Source organism: Letharia lupina (assembly GCF_014066315.1).
Source record: "Letharia lupina isolate WasteWater1 chromosome Unknown contig_8, whole genome shotgun sequence".
In the NCBI taxonomy this organism is placed as follows: Eukaryota; Fungi; Ascomycota; class Lecanoromycetes; order Lecanorales; family Parmeliaceae; genus Letharia; species Letharia lupina.
Window position 1 is genome coordinate 665,891 of NW_023502977.1, and position 6,608 is coordinate 672,498.

Here is a 6,608-nt window from a genome sequence, read left to right on the forward strand (position 1 = left end):
TTATAAAATTATAAAATTATAACTATAAGCCTCTCTCTATATATATAAAATAAGAATTATTATTTATTTATATATTACTTAATTTCTATATCTATTTTAATTATAAATTTCCTCTTTCTTTATAAGAAAAATATAAAATAGATTTTATTAGTTTTTAAAATCTTAATTTTATAAGTTTTTAACTATTTAACTTTAATATTATTATTATAATTTACTTTATATAAGATTATAATCTAATCTAATTAAAGTTTTATATAAATAAATAAATACTCTATAAATTAATCTATCTATTTTATTATTTTATATTTAAAATCTTTTATAATTATAATAATATTTTTATTAATTAAAGTTTATAAGAAAGAGCTAGCTTTCTATAAATACGAAAATCTTTATATAAAATTAGAATTTATAAATATAAATAAAATAAAACACTTTTATTAAAATATGAGGTAGAACACTTAGTTATATTAACTATTGAGTTCTATAAAAGGAAAGAGCGACTAGATACGGACATACTAAGGCGTATTATATGATCATATCACATAATCGCCAAGACGCTAAGAGTCACATAATTCCAATTCTAACACTCCCCTTCGCACATATTCTTTTATACGCGAAATTCGATAGATACGAAGTTTAACGCTAATAGTATCAAAACCGGGTAGATAAGATAAAAATGACTTAATCGATTTTCGTCAGAGTTTAACGCCTAATAATTGAAGTAAAATTCGAGCTAAGTAACTAAAGTGAAGTTCGAGTCGAATAATTAAAGTAAGTTTAGCGTTAAATAGTTAAAATAAAGTTTGAGTTGAGTAGCTAAAGTAAGTTTAGCGCTAGATAACTAAAGTAAAGTTAAAGTCGAATAGCTAAAGTAAGTTTAGCGTTAAGTAGCTAAGTTAAAGTTAAAGCCGAGTAGTTAAAATAAGTTTAGCGTTAAATAATTAAAGTGAAAAGTTAGAGTCAAATAGCTAAAGTAAGTTTAGCGCCGAATAATTAAGTTGAAGTTAGAGCTAGATAGCTAAAGTGAGTTTAGCGCCAGATAACTAAAGTAAAAAATCGAAATTTAAAAACGATTATATCAAATCTCAAATTCCACTTTTTGTCAAAAAACGGTTTTTCGGATATTTTATTTCCAGGCCGTCTGGTGCACACCAAAAATCGATCGATTCGAGGCCGGAGGATATTCGTGGGGGTGATTAAATAAAATAATTAAAAGAAATTCTTCATCCCATATATTGCGACTGGCTATAAGGCTTCTACGGGACCGTTCTAGATATTTAATCCTTTGACAATAGTGGTTAATAGTGATAGTAGTATAAGTAAGAATACTTTAAAAAAGCTTTAAAGATTTAATAGCGATTACAGTAATAGCGCTAAAGAAATAGCTATTTTAATATAAAATAGCGAGTTTATAAAGTATTAAGCCTAAGGCTCGACAGGCGGCTTAGGTAGATTATCTGAACTATAGAAACTAATAAAATAGCTTCTCTAGATTCGAAGTCGGCTCCCCTAAATAGATAATACTATAAATAATATTCCAATCTAATTAGTATACGAAACTTCTCAAATTTATTCTTAGATAGTGCCTTAATAAATTTATCGGCCATCTACTATTTAATAGAAATATACTCAAAAGCAACAATACTAGCGATAACTTGTTCCCGCACATAGTAATACTAAATATCGATATACTTAATACACGCATAAAATTAAGGATTTTTAATAAGGGCTATAGCATCCTAATTATTGTAATAAACGATAACAGCCTATATACACTTAGCGCTAAGATTAAATTAATTAAAAAGTTTACGCAGTTAAACTACCTCCTTAATAGCCTACGTCTAATCGATATATTCAATCTTGTAAGAGAATAGTATTATAATAGATTATTATTTCGACGATTAATTGATAATAGTACTACTTATATTAAAAACATAATCAAAGATAGAATATCGAGTATTCTAATTACTCGCCTAGTTCACATCTATATAACTAATAAGTAATTTTAGATCTCCTTTAAATATTAACTACTAGTTCTTAATATTATTTAGATATTAAAAGATACGCTTAATAGCCTTTTAATAGAATTTATTAAGATTTAAGATATATTTAGAGATTATTAAAACGGCGAATATAAGATTAAGTTAAATATCTAATATTACGTATATAAGTAATCTTATAGTCGACTAATAGATATAGCGAGACTAATCGATAGAGATAAAATCATCTTTAACGATATAAAACTTATCGTTATTAATAAAAGTGGGCGATAGCGTAGAGCTTAATATACTATATTTCTCTAGAAACTTCTTAATATAGCCTTTTTAGCTAAGACGCAGAATTCGATTAATACAATCTTTAATAATCGTTATATTAAGATAATAGATATAAAATCCTAAATCGATTATCTCGAACTTCTTATTAAGCTTATTCTTAATACTCTATATTTCGATTTTATCGAGATTCGCGAGTAGAATATTATTTACGTAAATAGCGATAATAATAATATTATTAGTGAATATAGAGAGATTAATAGTAATAAGTTTAAAATCTAATTTCTTTAAATAGATTATAAGGGTATTATATTAAACTCTAGAAGATTACTTTAGATCGTAAAGTATCTTAATAAGCTTATATATCTTATTCTTTTAGTCTTTAGCCTTAAAATTAATAGATTAAATAATATAAATTATCTTCTTAATATCGCCGTACAAAAAAACGATTTTAATATTTATTTATTTAAGCTTTTAGTTTAAGATAGCTATTAATATAAAGATCGCTTTATAACTTATAAACTTAATAATAAAAACGAAGATTTTATTAAAGTCGATCTCTTCTTATTATTTAAAATCGCGAATAACTTAGCGAGCTTTATATTGTATAATCTTCTCTATAAAATCACGCTTAAGCTTATAAATCTATTGATCTCTTAAGATATACGTATTTAATAGAAGATTTATTAGAGTCTAAGTCTTATTAATAATAAGCGAGTTAACTTCTTTTCTTATAGTAATTTCCTAATATATCTTATAATAGAAATCCGATATAATCTCTTTATAAGTTCGAGATTCATAGGATTCGAAAAGGGAGGCTTTTATTAATAGCGCTAGGGGATCTAGAGAGAGTTCTCTATATACCCTTAAGATATTAAATAAACGACTTATTACTAAAATTAAGTTATAATCGCTTATAAAGCGAGTAATAGATCTAAAAGGCGCCGTTATAGGGGCTATAAAGAGAGTTTTATTACTAAATATATTAGATAATTACTCTTCTAAAGACTCTGAGTTAGCTAAAGCTATTAATCGAGCCCTTTTAAAAATTTAAATAGAATTAAATAAGTTATTAACTTTATCTTTAATAAAAGTTACTTATCTCTTTTAGCGATTCTTCTTTAGAATTATAAATAAAAAGAGAAGATAACTCTTAAAATAATTAATAGTTTTAATAAGCCGGCGACCGTTACGATAGACTACCATTTTAATATTATTATATATATTCTTCTCTAAAATAAAGGGTATAAGCTTAAAAGAAACGTTATCGAATTACTTAATATTCGAGATAATAGTAATCTTATCACTACTTAAGAGTATATAATAGAAATAATCTTAATAGTTTATAAGTCGTCCCTTAATTGTATAATCTTAATACTTCTTTTAGCTAGTAACTTTAAATATAATCTAATAAAAATCTATTTACTTAACGATACATAAATAAGAAATATCGAAAAAAGAATCGATATAAGCTTTAAAAGAAGTAACATCTCGCCTAATCACGGGTTAGCGATTACGTAAATAATTCTTAATATAAATAAACTCGATTTAATACTTCTATAATAGGCCGCTCTCCTTAAATATCGCGCTAATTTTATATTAAATAATAGCGCTTAATTATTTAAACTTATTATTTATTTAAAAATTCCCTAATATAATATCTTCTTAGACGATTCCCCTAAATAGATAAAAGACTTTTATTTTATAATTCTAATATTTTATATTATAATTAGAGTAAAGGCGAGTATAACGATAATCGCCATATTTCATATTACCGAGAAAAAGCTTAAATGTAATAAGAATAAACTTGTTAAACTTATTTGATAGAAGATAGACGTCGAAGCGTAGAGTGAAATTATTTAGAAAGATAATTATAAATATATAATCGTTATAAGAAGCATTAAATGATCTCTAGAGATCGATATAAATTAAGTTATTCTCTTATCTCTCGAGAATAATATAGCGTTTATAAAGCTTTACTTTAAGGCTAGCTATAGAGTATAATTCGTAAATATTATTAAAAGACAATTTAAAAAGATTTATTTCGATATATATTTTAGCTATCTTTTTAACGTTCTGAGTATCTAAATAACTCATATAGGTATATTATATACGTAGAGTATTCTTATTAATTTAAGACTCTTACTTATTAAAGAGCTTTATAGATTTAATAGAGAACTTATTATAAGTAGAAATTTCTTTATTAATAACGATTAAGGCTAGAGGGATATTTTCTTAAATATTAAGCGTATAGAGGCGGCTTTAAATACGTTTAAAGAAAAACTACTATTTTCTTATAGAAAGACCGTCGAAAATAAAAGAAAGCGAATATCGTTACTTCTTTAATTATTTCTCGAAAATTAAGCTAAAATTATACTTAGATATATATTAAATATTATTAAGAGTTTAAATATACTTAACACTCTTTATCTTATATTTAAAATTAATATTACTAAAGTCGATAGCTATATAACTATTATCGATAAATCTATTAATAAAGCGAAATTCTTAAAATCTAGAGAAGATCTTAAAGATTAAGAAATTATAAATAATATATTAAGTATAAATATAATTACGGAGCTAGAGAGATAATATTATCGCTATAATAAAAAGTGTAGTAATAAAAACTCTATTTAAGAGTTTAATTTTAAAAGATTTATAAACCTTATTATTTAAGGCTTAGAAATTAGCGATAAATATAATAGCGATATAAGCGACGAAGTAGCGCGCTACTATAAATTAAGTAATTATAATAGCTATCTTAACACTAGAAGATTAATTCTTCTTCTTCTTAAGCTTTTTAAACTTAAATTCGATATTAATATTATCGCCTCCTCAATCGCCTTTTCTACCTCGATCGCTATAACCTTCGTAATCTCTATTTCTAAAAACTTAAGATTCTTCGCGAGCGCGCTTACGCTTTAATTATTCGAGATACTTTTTAATAAAATAAAAGTTCTTATTATAAAGGGTGTAGAACTTATAAATCTATATTTAGATATAAGAATTAATAAAATTAATATTATCTTAAATACGATATTTAACTAATATAGACGCCGTAGAAATAAAAATATAAACATCTATTTCGATATAGATAGCTATCATATAAATATTAAAGAACTTAGCGAAGATAGTAGAATTAGAGATAATATTAAACTATCATATTCTAACGTAAACCAGCGTAAATTTAAAAAATCTATCTTTATTATAAGAGTCGTAATTCTAATTATAGATCTTACGATATTAAGTGTATTAATTATCTAAACCCTTATAAAAATAATAAATCTTTTAATTCTTATTAATAATAAAGGGAAATTTCTTAAATAAGTTATTAATCTTATATAATAAACTAATAAATTAGTTAATATAGATCTATAGTTTATTTTTATAGATAATAAGAATAAGAGACTTTAGCCTCTAAATAATAAAGCTAAGAATATCTAATCCGCGGGGCTTATATTTTTTCAAGTTTTTTTAAGCGACTATAGCGTTAATATAACTCTTAATAAAATCGCGCGAGTTATTCTTATAGCGAGTCTTTATTATAATATAAAATTTATAATACGCTCTAATTTATATTATAATATCTACATCGATAATAACTTTAAAAATATCTCTTTTAAATCGCTATTCGATTATAACTCTTACGATAATTGCTAAGTGAGAGATTAATTAAATTATATTAATTTTAATATAGTATTAAAGGTCTAGTAAAATAAAGAAATCTTATATATTTCGCTTTTATTTATAATAATTAAAAGCGTCTTTAAGTATAAGAATTTAATAAAGTTAATTTAAATTAATTAAAAGCTTAATATTAATATATTTAGATATAATACTATTTATAAAAAATTAATTTAATTTTTAAAACTTAATAAAGTAAAGCTTTAATAAAAGCTTAAATTTAAGAATAAGGTTTATAATATAGTAAAGCTTAATAAAGTAAATAAGATAGATAGCGCCGATAAAACTGGCTTTACTCTAAACCCGAAGAGCTCTTCGTCTAAAATTAATTCTAGTAATAATTTGAGAGTAAATTAACCCGATATAGTAATAGAATTAACGCGAGAAATTAAAGTATACTCGCTATCAATACTATTCGTATTTAGAATACTTATAATTATTTAAAGCGTATAGAGGAAGTTTCGCTAAGCTCTAAGATTAGCTTAATATAATTTAAAACGTTATTTAAAAAGAAATCTTATATTATAATCTATAACGTAGTTAATAATACTCTAAAAAGATAAGCTTTAATTTATAAATACTAAGAAAAAATATAATATAAGTATATAATAACTTAATAAAATATCGCCTCTCTTTATACTTAAAGGGGAA